The following is a 21869-nucleotide window of genomic DNA, read 5'->3' as shown; positions in this document are numbered from 1 at the left end:
ACGCCAAAATAAAGGTAATTAGGGGGGTTTTCACTTGTTGTGCATAATTTTTTCCCTTTAATATTTTTAAACCAGAAATATCTAATAACCAAACATATACAAATATATTTTTATTTAAATGGCGTTTGTTTAAAATTTGTTTTAAAAAGGGTTATACTAGATACGTCGCGTTAAAGGTACTTAATTATCTTTAAATTAGCATCAATACTTTTGTGATCAGTCAAATAGTTTCCGAGATATTATAAATGTAAAAAATATAAAAGTTTAACTTTAGCTTCTTATATTGTATTTGGTTTTAATTTGTGCCAAATTTGGTATGGTTGAAATCAGCATGAAAAGTTCTATCGAGTCACAATTTTTCTTTCTTTTCTGCCAAACGGTTGGTATTCTACACCACGATTACTTCGGACTATTTCTGTCTAAACCCTGGATTAAAAAAAGTAAACGAACAATTGTCAAATTAAGATCTGAGTTTCTTAAACACCCCAATGATAACAATTGACAGTTGTTCATAAAATAAAAACGTTCTACTCGAGGTTATGGGCATTCACCTCGCTGACGTCATAAAATACTTTCTCGCACTGGGGATGAAAAAAATGAAATAAAACTATAGTTTAAAAAACAAAACCCTCGCTATTAAAATTTCCATTCGTACTGTCATCAGGTATGTAACTTGAAAATAGAAATCGTTGCATCTTTTAGGCGCATCAATATTACATAGTTACATCCTGAGCTAATAAAAGGGAGGTAAAAACAAATTTTAAAATTGTACCTAAATGCCGAAAAATGGTTTATCTAAATGTTGATAAATGTACCTAACAAGCAAATAAGTGTGTAGTTTTATGTGTATACATTTTTGGCGGTGGATGGAAAAATTCTCCTTCCGGTACCATATTTACTTTTGGACTCACATCCAACAAATTTAGCTATTAAAAATGGCATTGACAGGAATTTCTCCAAGTAGCTTTAACCAATGTTTATGCCATTTTACAAAAGGAGGGGGCTATTGGAAAAGTTTCCCATATTAGAAAACGGGTTGTAATGCCTATGAAAATAAGCGAAAATTTTCCGAAAAGTTATTAAGTTACGTTCCAAAATGGTACCGAATATACATACGTTCTAATTTAAAAGACTGAATAGTACGAACAATTCTACCTACTTTTACATCACTATTTCATGCCACATGTTCGGTAAATATTCAAGGAAGTTTCATGAAACAAATGTGAAATTAATTTAGGCCCCTATTATGGTTCACGACTCAACTTAGATGTTCAATGTTGATAGGGGCCCTAAAATCTTATCTGTCCAAAAGATTTTTGAGCTCTTTAACACGAATAATCTTTAAAAAGAACTTATATTGGTAGTAATGTGTTTAAAATCTTGTCTTTATTAATCCACTTAACGGTATCGTTTCCCGAGCTGAATTTTCTCAAAAACGGTACCAGGAACAGGTAACTTTGGATATGACTTGCATAAGCAAGTCTTTCATGCAAGCAAGAAAGTAGGATCGGAATATAGAATAAAAGTTAAACCGAAATAGTATGCCAAAGCCGTTCGAAAGTTACGATAATGCCGATTTTTTCTTCGATATTCGCGCTCGTGTGCATTTATGGATTCATTCCAAATGGATAGACGAAAAATGAAGAATATTACAGAATTGGCGTTATGAAGAGTTTGTGAGAAAATCCGTCAGAAATTGCCCAAGTTATAGATAACGATAATGACCTTCTCATTGACGGGATTCAAAATCGACCGCACTCACCATATTCTTCTCATATGACTAAGTGCGACTTTTTTCTATTTTGCCAACTTAAATTGCCTTTACGACGGAGACCATAGAACAAAATTCATCAAACGACCTAAAGGATTTTGTATATCAAAATAAAACTTATTTTTTATATGAAAATTTAATAATTCCGTTTACTTTTTTGATAAATGGTATAACTTTTTATTCGAAAAATGTCTTTTTTGAGAATAAATGGCATTTCTTCTGACTAAGTTGGACCGTTTTCCATATCGAACATGTAGCAACATTGTGTGTGATAATGGATTTCCAAGATGGCTGTTCAACTTCATGTGAAAGGAAGCGTAAAATGAAACACATCGATAACAAAAACATGCGAATACCGGAGCGTTTTAAAACAAAACCAAGGATTATTTTTAGAAATTGCAAAACGCAAAGTTAAATGAAAATAAGAACACTGCAGTATAAACACATAAATGCGTTGAGATTTAGTCATAGACTAATTGCTCAGAAAAATCGACTCAAGCCCACAGCCGTATCCGAGCGCGTAGATGTAAAGTACTTATTTCTCAAATAAAAAACTTCATAAAATCAAATGGCATATAAATGGAGTCTTAATCAATTAATGATTAAGAAATCAATTTGCCTGAGTTTCGCCCTAAAAAAATTCACCCGAAAATTTTTCATCCGCCCATAGTTAAACCATGGAAATCAAAATTGAACCGGTTCGGGGAAAAAGAAACTCATGATAAGGCTGAATATAAGGGAAAATATATTAGAATCGTAAATCAAATACATAGAAAAGGATTAAAATTAAATTAGAATACCGAGATTCTTTTTCAAGTCATTGACTATATGTATGAGGATCTAATGTGTATTGCTGATAAATACAACCCTGTACTATTTGGTGTCAAATAAATCGCATACGTTTCTTTTATTTTCTCAAGTGCTCGCTCAAAATAGCAAACCATTTAATTTTATTTACTGACGTCAAGCGATGACGAGGAATAATGGCAAAAACATGCAAACATATGTATGTAAACGATGTGCTTGCTAATTTTTGTCACCCTAACACATAAGCGAAAAAATGGTACAGATAGCAATTTAATTATGCTTTTTTCCTCGTACTAAACCGCTTAACACAAAAAAAAGACAGATAAACATTCCCAAGCACAACTTTGTTGTTGCAAGCTTCGTCCAGATTTTACAGTCCAATCGGACATCTGAATCGATAGTGTAGTTATTTTTAAAACGAATACCTCAAGATAAATTGAAAATTCAATTAAACCTCATCAATAAACTTCGACTACCCAAACTTGCATAAGTAAAAACCCATGAGCAGTTATAAGAGTGTAAGAACCACAAAGTCCTTAGTAAGTTTACGTTATAAGATTTCATGTATGTATTTGGTTAGCCAAGAATGTCGTCGCATTTTGTTTTGTGCAAATGCCCATTTTCCTTTTTTGACGACAACAGCAAACTTTCTAGAAGCTCATGTTTTTTCTCCATTTATTTAGGGAACTTTCAATTGCAATTGTTGTGCTCATTCACGTTTTAAATTTTTAAGCCAGCGTTTTAGCAACAAAAAGTACCCAAGCAGTACATATTTATTTATAGATCCATATGTACTATGAGCTCCATTGCTATACTTGTTTTTGTATTTGTGTACATATATACATGTGTGTGTGTGTGCTGTGCTAGTATTTATTTTAGCTGTTCTATATACATTTTTATTCCGCCATCCGTAAATTGACTATATCCCACAGCTGCCAACCAACGACTGATTGACTGGTTTTCAGGCAAAGCGCTACCTAGTGCTCGTCGTTCTTTCGTATACCTACAATGTGTACTTATATATGGATGTACATGGATATGTTTGTGGTTCGTTCCACAAATTTCGCCTTTGTCACTTCTGTGTTCGCTTTAATATTTCTTCTTTTTCATATACCACGGTTCGGTTTTGCAGTGTTCGCTTGTGTCAGGAAGGTAGCTGCAGCAAGCAGTTTCTTATTACATTATTAGATTTCCAGTTGAGTTTTTGCAAGCAGATAATCTGGCCATATTAAAATGTACTAATTACAAGCATCAATTGTAATAATTATCTATTAAGTAAATAAAAAACATTTACTATTCTAAAATTTGGTTGTGAAGTGTCTCAAGTTGAAAATAATAGTCGCCTGTGTGGAATTGCAAAAGTATTGCAAAGAAAAAAAAAATGAGATGTTGTATTGTATGTATGCGCTTTCGCTGTGTGAATGAGGAAGGAAATAGAAGAATTTAAAATCATGAATTATGAAATATAAAAGGTCTAAAGGCAGTATCTGAACAAATTTATAAAAATTTCTGCTGGAAAATACAAATAATTTTCTTAGGTTATGCGTTACGTAACAGAAGTACGTTATATGTACATAAACCTACTGAAATATTCTTTGTATTCATAAGCACATATGTACACCAATACTACTATTCATGAATACATACAAAAACACGAATGTACAATACTTTGTTTGCCCGAGAGGCACTCGTGTATTGCTCGTGTTCTATTCGGTAATTGCACGAACATAAAGCCGAATATGCGGCTAACAACACGAACACTATATACGCCATTGTGCGATTTTTGTTGGAACTTTAAAGCAAGCAAATACAGTTGTGACCTGTTCTGTGGCGCACTAATATTTTACTTTGGCTGTAGTAGAGAATATGTTATTTGCAAAGGGTTGTAAGCGTAGGTACATACATACTTATTTATTATCACTTCTACCTATTACAATACACAGTATGCCTTTAAAAGTGGGAAAACGATCTTAAAATGTTCCTGGTTTGTGTGATGAAATTAGTTTAAAGTGAAAAAGGTTTGCACAAAAGAAGTTATACAGAAAAAGCTAGATAATGAATAGTTTAGCAAAGCATTGAACTAATGTAAAACACTTAACTACACAGCGGCGGCGGCGGCGGCAGTGATGAGTATATGGAAGTACTTTCGAGTACAAAATGTCAGAAATATGACTGCTTATGCATGCAAAAACAAATTGAGGTGATACTTCAGACAACAAGAATGCGTTCAACTACAGTAATGTAGAAATTAAACTACGTATTAAAATGGATACGTAAATTAACAAAGCTGCAGCGATTGGATGAAGGAGTAGTAGACAAGAATTTGCATACACTTTGTACTACATGCTTTCTTATATGCATAATTACTTATGTATACCAATATGTACTCGTTTAAAAGTTATACACCTTCATACATATACAACTATGTATATATGTATGTACATATTTGCAAATTAATTTAACGCAGCCATATGACACAAACAAATAACACACACGGATTTAGTGATATTTAAGATAGCGAAAGCAATACAAGGAAATAATAATTGTGACAAAGGTTAAAGGTTCTGGAACAACTACTTCGGGCCTAAAAATGTGTCGACGTTCCAGCAAATAGTTATAAACTAATTGTTGAACCGAAATGCACAATGAAGTGAAAATGCAATAGAGCCGAAGTATGCAAAAACCAGAATACGATATGTATGTATGTAGCTAAGCTGATGCAAGGCAGGAATTTATCAGAAATTCTGTGCTGCTATTCTCACAAACATCCAGACATTCATGTGCTAAGCGATAATGGAATGGTATACATAGTTGTGGAAGAAAAATATACCTTCGTTTTAAAATGAGCTATGCTGGCAATTGCAAAAATTTGGTGCTTAGTGGCTGTTTTATACTTTTAAAATACATACTATATTTATCTACAATAGAAAGCAGTCTGCTAGGAAAGTTCAAACGAAGCAACGATGGGCATGATTTTAACACTGTTCGACTCCCAACAGCTATAAATGTTAAAATAAGCCTTGGTAGAATATTTGGATTACTCTCTTTTGAGCTATAAGAATCAAGATTTTATAATTTCATGTCAAAAACCATGTCCATGAACCCACAACCTCGTTGCCGAAAAACTCAAATAGGGGGTTTAAGGATTGTGGAAACATCGATAATCACATTCGACTGGAAAGTACTATAATCGATTTTCCCCGAGTGAGCAGCAAGTGTGTATAACAAAATTTGTATTAAAGAGAACTTGCGACTACTTTAGAAACAAAGGAGAGATAATTACAAAGGGCTGGTAAAAAATTATACATGAATGACGTTTATCAAAAAATCTGAAAATCTTAAGGAAATGTAATGGAGTTTAGAATCAGTACACGCTGCTTCAATAAGTGATAAATGTGTCATCAAATGGAGAAATTCATTGTTTTATTTAATATGTGTATAGTTTTTTTCAAAAGGTTTTCCATGCCAGTATTATCATCGGAGGTTTTCTATTGTCCACAATGAAGCGAGTACCATTCGAAAACTTCGTATATGTATTTCATTTTTCCTGTGCGCGTTCAATGGCTGCTTTACGGTAGAATGCACTTATCTTCGCTTGTTTACGTCGGCATCTTTTTTCTACTTGCCGGAATGTTTCCTTTGTTACATGATCAGTGCATATATAAGTTTACGCTAATGTCTTGGTTATAATGCACGGAGGAAATCGTAACAAATCGCGACGAATTCGTAAGGATCTATTGATTTTAGATTCTTCCGTTTTACATTACGTTTACGTGCATTATAACCATTTCCATTCATTTCATACGCAATAGATAAATAAATGACAGTTACTTTCATTATAACCCAGGTATACCGGCCAGTTTTTCTGTGTCAGTTTAAACTTAGATCACGTAAACTGCATCCATATTTAAGGGCTCAGTAATAAAATTCAAAAAAAAAGTGCGATTCCAAAAAAGTCGGAAAGTATCATTTTTGGCGAAATGGCAATGTTGTCGCATTCAAATTGGAAAATGTTTTAAAAATGCCGCACGTTAGAGAAAAAGAAAAGTTTTTACAATTAAATTTCGAAGCAGCCTCAACTGATATGCTTTTTCTTGAAGTATTTGAAGACAATAAAAAATATGTGTTTCGCGACTTTGACTTTGCAAAGATTGCTAGCTCAAATACTATGGCTATGTCGCAATTTTGTCGCAGGAAAGTTTCCATACAAAACTAATCAGCTGTGACGCTAGGTGGCAAATTTTGCGACAAATGCGACATTTGCAACCTTGCGGCGTTTCATGAATCTCCCCAAGAAAATATTTTCGCTTCGGGAATAAGTTGTCGTGTTGAGTAAAGGCGGCTGAGAAATAAAATTCTAAAAACAAAATTCGCTTCGAGCCTAAGTTCACGTGTTGAGTAATCACTTACGGCAAGTTAAGTCAAGTCTACACTAACTGAGCTTCTACCCTTTAAATCCTTACGTAATTGCCACATTTCGTTCTTTATTCCTCTATGTGCGAGAAATTTTTGGCGTGCCGATAATTATCACTAGTTTCTGATGGAAAGCGTTTCTAAGGGCGCGGTTACTCACGAACGTCTACGTAGCGTAGCATAGATGTGCGTAGAAACATATAAAGTTTGCTGTTGATAGAGAGAGAGAGAGAGGCAGCATCTACGTTACGGTCATGCCGTGGTGAGTTTTTGTTACCACGCATATCCCATAAGATCAGTGTTGCCAGTTTCATTTTTCCAGGCTAACCTTTTTCTTTATCGTTTAGCTTCGAAATTTAGGATCTAGCTTCGTGGCTTTTTTCTAGCCTTTTCTTATTTTCAAACTAGCATTCTTTAAGGAAAATCCTCCACAATAATTGTAATAGTACTAAATTATTGTTCCAGTTCAGTTTTACTTGACGAAATGTTGAGCGTATAACAAGCCGGTCGATTTTTAAGTTTTTAACAATTAAACTATGTAATTTTATTTTGATGTCCATATATTTGAAACGTTCCCGTTTTTAAAGACCTGCTCACTCTCTGCACATGCCTGCCAGAGGGAAATAATAAGCAACACTAAAGAATATTGGCACCACGATACAAATATTCATAAATGTTGGGCGCTTTCATAAGACGTAGCTGTTTAGCTCAACTGCTACGAAGCTACTGGCAACTGTTGAATCCAACAATAACGTCTTAGAAACGGCTTGATGAATATGCTGTCAAATGAACAACTGTTAAATGTAAACAAATGATATTTCCAATTCAACGCTGAGCTGCCGCTGTGTTGAAAAAATCTTTAAATGTTATAATGAATTAAATAGTGTATAATTATAAAGCAAACATCTTAATAAACATATATTTAAAAACGTAGTATTATTATAAAATATTTTAGTTACTTAATCACATCAGTTATATAAAATTGAATAAATTCATTTATAGCTGCCACCTAACAAGACGGCGTTACATTTAATATAAACGCCGTAAGTCTTTTCGACACGTTCCAACACATTGAGTTCAGTTAACGAACACAGAATATTGCCAACTGTTGAGCTGTGCGGAACTACTCAACTGTGCGTTTCTAAGACAAACAGTCAACGGTTAGACAACAGCTACGGTCTTATGAACGCCCCCATTGTCTTTCCAGAGAGTTTTTTCCACACTAAAATTTAAGACATTCATAACAAAAATATTATGAAAAAATCCCCGCTACGTTCTTTGGAAAAAATACAGTGACCCAAATATAGACTGGGACGCGACATTTTAGCAAGTTTTGGCTATTTTTCTTTAGTTTATTATTAATGTTTATTATTTTTTATGAAAATATAGCTGATTACTTAACAAACACCATATAAATCCAAGTCTCGGTCTTTGTGCAAAAATTATGAAATTTCTGCAAAATTTAACTAAAACCTTACTGTATATGTGCTTAAAAATAAAAATCTCTGAAATCGGCCCAGTATTTGAAGACTTTTCGGATCAGAAAAAATTGTCTTTCAATTGTATATACATACATATGTAACACAGTTCGACATGAAAAATAGGTTTCGGGTCGCTAAATTTGTAAAAATGGAAACATTTATACAAATATAAATTTTAAGAAAATATTGCCAATAGAAAAATCGGCTAAAAACTGCTATTTTTTGTCAAATCGGCTAACCGGCTGTTTGCTTTCGCTTCCAGCTAAATCTAGCCGAAAAACGGCTAAAATGGCAACACTGTTCTTAAGAACGACGATCGAAAAGAAAACGCAAAAAATTAAGCCATGCTCACACCAGCGCGATTGCGATAGTGATTGTGCCCAATTTGCCACAGAGCGAGGGCGAGTTCCAATCGACGTTGTTTGGATGAACTCGGTTTGGGTGAACTCGAAACGACATCGAATTGAATTCATTTTTTCCATACAAAATTTGTACTCTATTACACTGAAATTTTTAGGAAAGCTTGCTGATTTGTTATATTTAGTTTTGTAAATTTACACACAATTTGAAATTGGATTTGTATGGTTTTTGTTAAAGATTTTGAGCATCGTTTTGCAGTATCGTTTTTTGCGGCTCGCCGGCGAATCGTCTTTGCGACCCGTCGGCGACGTCGTTCGTAGTCGTTTAGCAAATTGGGCGATAGCGATAATGGGGCATGCACACTAGGGCGGGACGATTTATTTTTCATAAAATCGCATACGCGGAAACTGCTCTACGTATCATTCTGAGCAACTTCGCTTAAGAAACTATGGGTCTAAAACCAATTTCAAGCCAGCGATTTTTAAGGGGAAGTTTCTCATCAGGTAAAAACAAAAATTGTTGGAAAAACTTAAACAAATATTTAGCTGATTTATGAGTATTAGGGTACAGAAAGCAGTTTATTTTTTGGAGAATACTTAAATACTTAAGTTTTTAGGTCCTGCTTGCTTTCCAAGCGTGGTATTTTTTTCGACTAACATCAGTCACAGCCATAACACTTTCACGATTTTTTTTCCGTTACGGGCCGAGAAACACTGGTTAGTTGAATGCATCGTACAGTTCCTTGTATGTGACATGGAACTTGTTGGTTTGGGAAGTGGTGGGTCTTCAAATTATAAATATTCCTTCAAATGGTTATACGGAATGTTTCTAGTAATTGGCGCTTCTGTTAAAATATTCTCATCATCCAAATCTATCATAGGGAAATAATTGGAGCAGTCAAAATTAATTTTTGCAGTTCTTGTACTCTCTAAGTTCTTCTGTATCGCAAAGGTTGTCACGGTAGTACATAACTTTCTTTATTGCCTGGTCGCGTACTGATTTATGATCATCGTAAAGCATTGATAGCAAGACATTTGTTGGATGAACAAAGTATGAGTTATTCTGGACTACTGAGTTGATAACTTGCCGGTCCTTGGAGGGAAGAAATTGTGGAGGCGGATAAATTTGAAGATAAGCGGCCTGCCGTATATAACAGAATGGTAGTACTTAACGTTAAAGTACATCGGAACATAAACTCCTATTACGTATTCTGCTAGAGTTTTTAAGTTACAAGGTGGTGAACTTGTTGCAACGTACAATCGTAAAATTCTACTGGCCTTGGTTAGCCAACGGGAGTGCGCCACAGGTCCCGGTTTTATGTTAGCTAAGTCAACTGTAATAAAACCATCCGACATTGCCGAAGCCATTTGAAGCAAATACTTTACATCAGTCGATAAATCGCGCTTCCAATCACTGATGAAGAAGGTGGCATGTTTTCTAGTGGTATGGTTTTAAAATCAAATACACTCTGAAAATGTTTAAAAACTTGTGTTTAATAAAAAAAAAATCTAAGAAAATATTCCGACAAAATTATATTCATATCATTTGCTCACAACATCCAACAGTTGTTCTTGGTCCGCTCGTTTTGGATATATCGAGAAATTCGAATGGGTTTCGAAAAGGCAATTAATTAAAATGTAGAAGGCTTATAAACCAATGCAACGGCCTTCCCAAATCGATCTCAAAACGCCTTACTATGCCATTCAAATCGCCAGTGTTAGTGTTTTCTCCATCGCTGCAAATGCCAATTAAATTATTTAAACTGAAACCCTTTTCGCTGAAAAACTACCTAAGCTTCCTTTGCTTGGTAAAAGCATATTCAGCTTGAACTTTCACATATCCCAATAGTTTTGAGTTCGTGATTTGGTGGTATTTGCCATAAATTTTTTCCATTCTTAATGCGTCATTTTTTTTTTTCATCAAATGAAAAGTAGCTGAGGTTGCTGTCTTCTGTTTGGCTTTTGCGTACTGCTTCCCGTGCCTTCATCTTTTCTCTGGCGTCTTTGTTCTTATCCATAATAATTAGGTTTCCAGTTTTATCTCTGTAGAAGCTGCTCTGTTAGATATGCCAAATCTGTCACATATCATCGCGAAATTCAACCCCGCCGAGTACCTTGTGGGGTAAGCTCGTGGTTTCAACCTTTCCGGAATTTTCCCACAAACGCATAGGCTTGCTTTCAAATTACATTTGCATTTCCCGATTAAAAACAAATCATCAGTCGATTCCACAAAACTTCTTAACTTAATTTTAGTTTTTATTTCTTTTTTGTACCTTTTAATAAACTTGTTAAATTTTGGTATGACGCTTTTTTCATTCATAAGATCAATGCAAAGTACATTCCATATTTCAGTTATTTTTATGATACGTCAACAGTGATATTCTTGTAAGCATACATTTTTCCTTCTTCTTTCGCATGGTTCGACAAAAAAAAATAACACTTTAATACATCACGCTTGCTTGGTAAGTTAAGGCCACTAAAATCTTCTGGTGCTCCAAAAACGCTAATATCTGGAGAAGTCATATGACATATGGTAGATCTAGATAAAGTAGATAATGCTATATCTATTTCTGAAGTTGATGACATATACGAAACATTATTTTCCATTTCCATTCAATTTTTCTAACTCAAAAGTCCAATACTTTAAATTAAAAAAAAAACTAAACTTATAATTTTTTTGTCAAACGGCACATACATGGAACTGAACGATAAGTTCAACTGCTAAGAAGTTTTTCTAGGCGCGTAACGATACAATCGTGAAAGTGTTATGGCTGTGACTGATGTTAGTAAAAAAAACCGTTATATAGAGTGTGGGCGCGGTTATTCTTCGATTTTAAAAATGTTCAGCCGTTCGGTAAGTCATACGAAGGCTAAGAACTGTGTTTGGGAGAAATTGGTTAAGCGGTTACCAAGATATACAATATCATAAGTGGAAGTACATAGCTACGCCTATTTTCCAAATATTTATAATATTTTCTAAAAATCATTGCAAATATGTATCAATTTTCAGCTAACAAGCGTCAGTAGTCACTAAAATATAGCAGTTTTCGTATTTCTGAAAACTACCGTTATATGGGAGATAGGCGTGGTTATGATCCGATTTTGCCCATTTTCAATACCATCCGTTCTACGCTTAAAAGAAGTAAACATACCAAGTTTCGTAAAGATACCTACATTTTTACTCGAGTTATCGTGTGCTCAGGCAAAAAAGTGTTTTTTACCTAATGTGAAACTTGCCCTTAAAAATCGCTGGCTCGAAATCGGTTTTAGACCCATAGTTTCTTAAGCAAACTTGCTCAGAATGATCCGTAGAGGATTTTTCGCATATGCGATTTTTTTCGGTCCCCTACAAATCGACCCGCTCTAATGCACACCAACGCGATAGAAATAAAGTTGCGATTGCATTGCATGAAAAATAACGAAGTTAAGTTACTGCCGTACCTAAATTAGAACGTTGATCGATGCGCTTGTTAGCTGGTTTTCTTCAAACATGAACAAATTGTATGTGTTAGAAGGAGAAAATCTTTTTAGTGCAACGCTCAACGTGCTAATTTGGGGATAGTTGTTATAGAATATATGTAAATAAATGTTTGGCACTTACCACTTTCGTTGAGCTCATTTTCATTTTCATCCCATACTTTATCTTTCCTTCTTACATTTTTATAATATTTTCCACTTAAATTATATAAAATTTGATGATTTTTCACACAAAAAATTAATTTTGCTACGGTATGGTTCATTTTGTTAAAGTGCAGTTACCCACGGACGTAAAAACGGGGAACGTGTCAGCTGACACGATCTACATATCTTATGGGCTCTGCATGTTAAGGCGTTACTCGCGCTGCTGTCAAAGCGACGCCAGCGCCCACGCAACGCCATTGTTGTATGTGGACGGGCCTTTACCTCCCTCTCTAAATTGGCGCATCCCACAATAACGCGCGGCTAGCGCCGAGCAAATTGAATTTTCATTTTTGACAGGTCGTTACTTTTTGAAGTTGGATGCAGAAGACGGAAAGAAATGAGAAAACGTCAAAAACTACGCCGCGTTGAAAATTGACCACCGCATGACCGTGACGTTGACGTTGCTTCTCTCTTTATCAACAGTAAATTTGATATGTTTCTACGAAAACGCTACATATACGTTCGTAGGTAACCGCGTTCGTACAATCAAGTTTTCAAATTCCATTCGCGTCAATCACCGCACGCAACACGTGATGCGTAGTGTTGCCATTTAGGTGCTTTTGGAGCTAAATTTAGCTCTAAATTTTTCTATTTAGCTCCGAAAATTGGGCTTTAGATCCTAGCTCTTCTTCTAGTCGCTTTTGAAAATTATCTAGCATCTTTTTAGCTCGAGAAAGTTTTAGTTGTATTTGGTACATATATAAAAATCTGTAAAATTCCATTGGAAAAGGGTTGACTAAAATTTATTTGGCTTTGCTGATCTCGGGTTATTCTCGATACCTTCATATTATTCCATTTCGATTAGTGCTTAGAAACGTTCAATTCCTAATGCAAATGGCGCGCAAGCAAATGGAAAATGGGCAAGTAAGTCGATTAGTTTCTGCAACGTAGAGCTTGGATACTATCGATAGTACCGCCACTCGATAATTTTCGAAGAGATAGTTGAAAACATCGATAGTTTCCATAGTACTAACGTCGTTAACCACATTATGTGAACGTGTTCAATTGAAACCCCCAATTCTTTGAAAAATTATTAAAAAAATGAACTTTTTTAATAATACAATAAACTTATTAATTTATCCGTACATCTGAATAAGATATGTATACTTATGTACATACATGCATTTCCATGCACTTGAATAGGGAGAGGCAAAATCTGAATTTTTTATATGGAAAAATTTAATTCAGATTTTGTTTGTCCCTTTTCAAGTGCAAGGGAGTGAATATGGTTATAGTAATACATTTTTAGTACTACAAAAACAAAAAAACAAAATATTAGTTTAAATTTACTACTCGAGGACAAGGAAAATTATTAACCTTTTACGATATTATTAGAAAACGGATAAAGTGCTGGTGAAAATAACATTTTTACCTGTTTTGACTAGTTTTTTGTCTATTTAACGTTTATAAATTTTTTATAAATGTTGTACAAACTATAAAAAATACAACAAAGTTTCATCAAAATTTCAAGAGCGAATTCGTAGTCACTAAAATCCCAATGATTCTTTTTTTTGTGACGGTGTGGTGAATTTCCTTTAAATTTACCTAAATAAATTGTGATTTCCTGTAATGTATGAAGAAAATCTTACTTTTAACTTGAAATTGCCTCGAGCCATGAAGTTGTGTCGAGATGTAAAGAGAATGTAATAAACACCGACACTGATAGTCTTCAAAAACTATCGATAGGGGGGATAGTTTTCAACTATCGATAGTACTGCGGAAAATGTAAAAAAAAAACTCTACGTCAATAAATGTGCAACTTAAAAAAAATGTAGGTCTTCATTTTAGCTGCTATTAGTATTATTTAGCTCTTTTTTCGACCGTTTTAGCTCCAAACGAAATGTTTCTCTGGCAGCACTGGTGATGCGTTCCATTTCTATCGCTATCTCTTTCACTATCGCGTTGGAGTATGCAGAAGTCGAGAGGCAGAGGAATAGTTTCGCGATAATATGATAGTTTACGGGATGACCAGCACCTGTGGTATAAAAGGGCCGAGCACGATGCGAAACATTCAAACAACGAGTAGCTTCGTCGCGTTGTCCATTTTTGCACTATCGAAAATGTTTATATTCAATTCATAGCCTTTATTTTGCAAAGTCATTAAACATGGCAAAAATAAAAAATATTAGAGTTCTAAAGATAAAGTAGTGGTATTGCTATTTTCGTGTTCGCAACCTTATCCACGAAGCTACATAAAACTTTACGTAACCTTCAAAGACTATACAAATATTAACACTAAAATTATAGGTTAAATTTTACACGAATATTCATTTAACAATATCGGTTTTAATAAAATCTAAAGAATTCAATCCAAGAGATTTATTATTTTCAACTTAAAAAACCGTGATCCTCCTGGTAACACTGCCTTTTGGTTCGCGTTGAAAACATAAAATCCACTCAAACCACCTAAACAGCTGAGTAGGTACAAATATATCAACCGCCACTTATTGCGTCTTGTGTTCTTCCTCCTGTTATTGTCAGTTTGCTTTAGTTTTGTTTCGCTTGTGGATCGAATAAAGTGCGTTTTAAAATCGTGCTCTTTCTTACATCTAAAATACATTAATTACCAATAAATAATTAAAATAAAATAGTTAAGGAAGCAATTAGTGTGAAGTTTTAAATGTGCTAAATAAAAGTTGTCCAAAAATGTGACCAAAGGTTCATTATTTCCAAAGTACAACGAAGGATCAGCATAGCATAAAATTGTATGCATCTACATACATATATACACACATATATGCACATACATATATACATGCATGAATTTACTTACCCCTGCCAGCAGTGTTAAGGCGAGTAGTTTAGGTGAGTGTGCATACGTATGTATGTATGTATATACTTATGTACATGTTGATAAAAAACAAAGAAAGGAATATTCCGGCAACAGGCAAAAAGAAGTTGCGCGGCCGCAGATTTGAGATATATTACTCAATATCAGTGCTGCCGTTTGCTAATTTTCGAGCGAAGTGAAAACACACTAAAAGTGAAATGTTTCGGAGTGACTTGGGAGGAAAAGTGAAGGGATTATCGAATAGGCAACTTTCATGCACAATTAGGGGTGTGGGGTGTGGGGTTTTTCGATTAGGTTATCTATCACCTGATTGGTTAATCGATTATTTTTTTGTCACAATAAGAGTAATCTTTAACCTTTATTAATTTATAATTTATTGTGTTCCTCTGCAAATTTAGTGCTGGAATATCTTTAAAATCACAATGTCTCACTCGTCGAGGAAAGAAAATCCAAAAGTACAGTTCGCTGATAATATTAACACTAAAATATAGTTAACCGATTATCGATTCACAGCAATACACAGCAACAACGTCATCACCAGATTCACTTAAATGTTTAATTTTTGTTGTAAAATTTAAGTTGCATGAAAATTAAAATGTAATGGTTATTTTCCTCAAATATTTACTAAATAATTATGAAATTTTATCCACCCATTCATTTCTGTGCGTTACTTACTTTAAACAAGAATTTTAGCAAAATATTGTTAATTTTGATTAAATAAATCATATATTTCAAAGAACTTTTTATTTATTTTGAAGATAAATCTAATTAGTGGATAGTGAAGTAAAACGAAGTAAAATGAAGTGACGAAGTGAAGGCTTCTAAAGTGAAGGGAAAAACTTCAATTGAAGTGACAGCGGCAGCCCTGCTCAGTAGGTACATACATAAAGACATACGTAGTTTAGGCGAGATAAGAAATACCTAAAAAACGCTCACCAGTGCACGGACTTCACCACTTTATTGGTAGATCTACCAACTTTTTAGCTCCATTGTATTTTCTACCATTTTCGCCAACAAAGGCTAAAAATCTACCAATATTTTCCGGAAAGAAAGCAAAGAGATTTAAATTAACGCAGTGTATACATATTTTGTCAACGAACACACCTATGTAAAATAGAAGCTGTGATCCAATACTTGTCGTGTAAAACCCTGTAAAAAGGTCAAATTACAAAATTACTCTGAAGTGAGAGTAAAAAGTGAGTAACAACCAAAAAGTAGGGTAATAAAGAAGCATTTTTCCTGTAAAAACGACGAACAGCTTATCGCTTGACACTTTTCATGATTCTACCAGAAGAAAAAGTTCGGGTAAAATCTTGCAACTTCAATCAACTCTCCAAAAATCGCTCTCATTTACAGGATTTTGGAGTACTGGAACATTTTTCCTGTAACTTCCTGCAAGTTCGTGTAATTTCATGGAGTACTGGATCAGAGCTAAATATGAAAAATTAACTCTGACCATAACTAATTCAAAAGTGAAATCGAATCTCTATTAGCTGTTTATTGAAATATTCTTCGTTTGTAATACGTTTTTCGTGGGAGACTGCCAAAAGAATGGTGTGCAAACTTCATCCATTTCAAAGCTAATTTTAATCAAACAATTTTGAAGTGCAGAGTAGTTAATTGTTTGTTTTAATGCAATAAAGGGCCAGAATCAAGGCATCCGTGATCGAATCTAATTCGAATTGAAATTTAGGTTTGAAAGTACGGCATTTGGTAGTTAGAGAAAACAGCTGTAATTTGAATTGATTCGATTTGAATCGTGTTTCATTCGATCACGGATGCCGTGATTCGTTTTTTGTTGAATGTTTTATTGGCGTGAAATAATTTTTTTGTTGTTTCATAAATAAATACAATTTATTCCAAGGCTGTCACATAAGGTGACAGCAGAAGTTCAAAAACAAAAATGCCACCAACAAATTTTCGCCATAATGACATTAACCCTGGAAGGCCGTGGTTCGTCGTTTCGGCGACGCGAGTTTTTATTTTACCGTTATCGCTGTTTTCCTTTGTTTGTATAGTGCTAATTTTTCGTACAGCGCTAGTCGGTGTTGTGCTGTTGATGTGTGCGGTTACTTAGATTCATGCACTTCGTGTAGGTACCTATTTTTTAAATGTGCGTAGTCAAAACGACGAAGGATGAACTTTGTGTATGTTTTACGTTTATGTTTTCAAAGTAATTTTCTTAAGTTTTTTTTTTATTTTTTTATATATTTTACTTGTGCAGTTATAATACACGATCAATGCAACCAAAAGTTATACCGGCGAAGAAAAAAAATTGCGCAATTTGTCCCCCTTCTAAGCGGGGCATAACAAATCATCCTGTGCAAAATGCCAAAAAAGTCTCTGTGGAGAGCATAAAATAGAGCTTGTGCAAAATGAGAACTGTCGTATCTGAAATTTTTTTCCTTTTTTAGTTCATAGTATTATTTTTAAGAAAAAAACAGTTTAAATGAATTATATGTACTTTAAGTTAATTATTTTTTATATTTTATAATTAATGTTTTGTACAAAAAGCCAAATGAATNGTGCAAAATGAGAACTGTCGTATCTGAAATTTTTTTCCTTTTTTAGTTCATAGTATTATTTTTAAGAAAAAAACAGTTTAAATGAATTATATGTACTTTAAGTTAATTATTTTTTATATTTTATAATTAATGTTTTGTACAAAAAGCCAAATGAATCAGAGCTGTGAAATCTTGAATTACAATCAAAAGACTAAAGAAAAACTACTTGATATTGCTTTATTAATATAAAATAAAAATATAAATAAAATTATGTGAAAATAATAATTTTTGTGCATTTTGATACACAGGTTAATTAAATAACGCCTTTTAGAAACGCCGTCGTCGAATCGACGAAGGATGACCTTTGCTTATAAAAATAACGATGACCTTCAAGGGTTAAAAATTACAACAAATACATCATTTTGCTCAAGGCGAATTTATACAAGGTGGGGTTGGTAGAAGAACAACAAAAATTACAATAACAAATTATGTACAGCAAAAACATGACTTAAACATTTAGAACTACCGCGGCGAAAATGTTATTGTTTTGCCAACATCACCTTGTATAAATCGGTCTTGCTTTTGGCATTAAGAATCAGCGAGGCGAAAATTCAGCTGCTCTGGTAAAATCACCTTGCCTGAATTCGCCTTCATTTATCCTATATGAGTATGTTTCTTTAAAAAATCTACCAACTTCTACTAATTTTTGTTTGTAAAATCTACCGCTATTATCTTTTTAGAAGTCCGTGCACTGGTGCTCACACAGCCGCTCGTACGTTAGTTTTTGTCTCAAATGTTTCATGGAGTTAGTGATCATCTTCAGTGGTTTCTAGCTTTTACATACGTACATATGTATGTATCCCCAGTCACCAAACAAACGTAAATTTTGCTGACAGTGCAGTCTAGTACAAGCTTTGTTTCTTAACAGATAATTATCACAAATGATCACTAATTTCTGCTGGAAAGCGTTTCTCAACGCAAAAAACTAGCAGAAACTAGCAGCTCTCTCTCGTTCTTACGCTCTTCTTTTTTTAGTTCTCCTGCAAGTTTCTGCTAATAAAAATTTTACTAGCAGAAATACGCGGCTGTCAAAATGAATAAACAAAAATTCGCGCCAAATATTTTCAATAGTCAAATACACTGATCAGTTGTTTACTTGCTAGTGTCTGCTAGTTTGCGTTTCTTTACTTTTTCCTTATTTCGCTCTCTGTGAGCGTAATTTTCTCAATTTTACTATTCTTCCTGATAATTATCTGTTACATGGTGAAATAAATATAAGGTGATGTCACTTACATAACCTCACTTTTTCTGCATGCCAATTGCGGCCATGCATTTTGGGGTAGTAGAAAAAGGGGAAAAGATTAGGATTATTTTTACTACTTTTTGGGTACTATTTCCAATACATATATATATCAGTGGACCCCAGACCAGTTAAATGAAGCTTGCATCAATAAAATTTTTTTTTCTGTAAACCAGTGTAATTACAGTTTTATTTTTTCGCTCAAAAGAAATTATTACTTAATTTTTATTTTTTTTCGATCAAATATATTGATTTTAATAAATATTATTCAGTTTAATTTTTCTACCTCACATTTATTATTTTTAAAACTTAAAAGGCCACTCGGTCGTACCACACACATATGTATGATGATGGTTAAAACTTAAAAAATAAGGACTATTTTCCGTCTCTCATTTCTTCATATTAAAACAAATTAAATTATACCGTTCTCTTTATTTATTTATTCTAAAATTCTAATAAAAATGACCGTATGGAATTTTATTTGTATTTTTTCCTTAAGTTCTGAATACGTGTATATGCGTACTTAGTTTTTAAATATCTAAACTTTAAAGGGAATTTTATTGCGACCTTTATTTTCGTTACCATTTTAAATTTACATTTCTAAACTCTATCAGGTATATTATAAAATAATTATGCGTTTAAATTGTTAGACCAAAGTGCATTATCGTAGCCATCCGAGGCACTGCTCCCGTAATATGTTGGATATGTATAGTATATATTTTACCAAAAATTTACTTACAAAATCACAATTATTGGAAATCATCGCTCAAATTTTTCAATGAACTTGAAACGAAAGGCCAAAGCAAAAGCGAATCAAAGAAATAGTGATACCTGCGCATACTTTTTCACAAAATTGTCTGCTCCATTTTTTGTCCCATTTTGCCCAGAAATGAAATTGGAATAAATAGAGTAGGCATTACTGTAACGCTGGTATGTCGAAATTACCAAAACTACCACAACCACCCCCTAAGTGACAACACCTTATTATTATTTCACCATGATCTGCTGGCACAATTTTCCGTATCTGGAAACGAATAGAAAACGACTACAGTTAAGAGCGTGGTTACCCACAAACGTGTACGTAGCGTAGCGTAGAAACATCAAGTTTGCTCATGATTCAATAATACAAGGTTAGATAATTATTGAGCCGCGGTTTGACACTCCCTTACAAAAGGTTGCATTTACGAAGGACAGAGAAAGGGGAAGAATGCAATCCCTTGTTGCGAAAATGGTAATAGAAAATTACGCAAAGTAGGCAATTAGTAGTGACATTCATTTTGTAAATTCTAATGTATTTGCTGGAAATCTGGCATTTTAAACGAAATATTGGACGATATATTAATATATGTAGGCGAATTACGTAATTTATGTGCTATTCAGCCGTATAAAAACTGCAAAAGGACTCAAAATTAAAATAAAACTACTATGAGATTTATTTAAACATCCAATTTAAAAACAATTTATGTTTTCATCAGTTAAATGTGCTTCATATACAAATAAACATATTGCACAAAAGCTTATACTTCTATTTCACAGCAAAGCTACACTTTTTCCAAGTAAATATGCAAAGCGGCAACACGGTGCCACTGCTAAGTGAGCGGTGCGAGAGAGACAACTGTCAGTTTATCGAACCTTGTATTATTGAATCATGAAGTTTGCTGTTAATAGAAAGAAGGAGACGCAACGTCTCGCTCTCAGTGAGACAGAGTGGGAACGAAACGTGTAAAATTACTAACAAAACGTGTCCGGTCACGAACGTTGAATCCACCTTTATCATTCATTTTCGTATCCGGAAAACGCTCGAAACGTTCGAAAAAGATGATGTTATTCGGAAGCAATAATTTTATTTTATTTGTTCAAGCTAAATATTTGAAAGCATGCATGTGTAGTCGGCAGTGGCTCAGTGTACAGAGGGGCGTGCCGCTATTTGTTAGCTTCCAGGAGGTGCGGGTTCGAATTCCGTCAGGTGCTTCCTAAATTAATTTTTAATTTTTTTTTGAACCATGAAAAAGTATCTGTGAAATGCAGAGGGAAAACGTATTGAACGAAAAATTCAAACAGACAAATTTCAGAAAAAAGCTGCCGAAAATAAAAAAATTTCGGTAGTTGTCTGTACATATGTACGTTTCTGCGAAACACTTTAGTGGGAAAACGGATCGTCAAAGTATCCAAAAATGGAATCGGTAAACGGACGAAAATCCGTAGTTCATTCTCTTTTTTTTCGGATCGGTTTCCGGATTTTTTGCTGGCTGGGTCTATACTGTATATACAATATATCGTCGTTCAAAGTACAAAACTGCAAAACCGAGAAACTGACATTTGCTGCCAAAAATTGGATTTCCTCACACATGCTCTTGGCTCAATTCTTATCCATTCGTCGTGAAATATACTAGCCATAAATGCGATAGCTTTATAAAAGAGAGAACTATTTTGAATTATGAGTGTATTTACTCTCTAGAAAATAATTTATGCAACCTCACATAAGCGGTTTTGCATTATCGCGATACGCGGTTTGGTACTTTACCCGACTATATGTATATTCATGTGCATATAAACGGAAAGACAGCGTATAACCAGGCTTGCCCAAATTGGGCTTTTCCTACCAAAATTGGGTTGTTTTTTTGCTCTTCGCGCGCAACAAGATGCAAAATCTAGTTACATACATGTACCTCATTCTGCCAGATTTGGCTGATTACTGATACTTTTCCATGTTGTGTACTTTTAGGCCCCACTGCTTTGCAGTGCTCAAGGAATGTTGAGTA

General features: G+C 34.1%; 1 protein-coding gene across 16 annotated transcripts in view; it reads left to right on the top strand.

Moving 5' to 3' along the window:
• Positions 1–21869, top strand: part of LOC108361595 (protein NipSnap-like) — an 81879-nt gene that overhangs the window by 11500 nt on the left and 48510 nt on the right. For 2 of the 16 annotated variants that reach the window (XM_017614343.1, XM_017614240.1), the window contains exon 1: positions 14850–15317. The exons of 3 other annotated variants lie outside the window; for them this stretch is intronic. The gene's annotated coding sequence lies outside the window, so the exon portion shown is untranslated. 11 more of the 16 variants (XM_017614290.1, XM_017614260.1, XM_017614316.1 and 8 more) reach the window with 11 other exon arrangements.

The sequence above is a fragment of the Rhagoletis zephyria genome, unplaced genomic scaffold (genome assembly GCF_001687245.7).
Source record: "Rhagoletis zephyria isolate East Lansing unplaced genomic scaffold, Rhagoletis_zephyria_1.1 Rzeph_scaffold_00019, whole genome shotgun sequence".
Classification (NCBI taxonomy): domain Eukaryota; kingdom Metazoa; phylum Arthropoda; class Insecta; order Diptera; family Tephritidae; genus Rhagoletis; species Rhagoletis zephyria.
The sequence above is the reverse complement of the archived record's forward strand: the minus strand, read 5'-3'. Positions and strand labels throughout refer to the sequence as shown.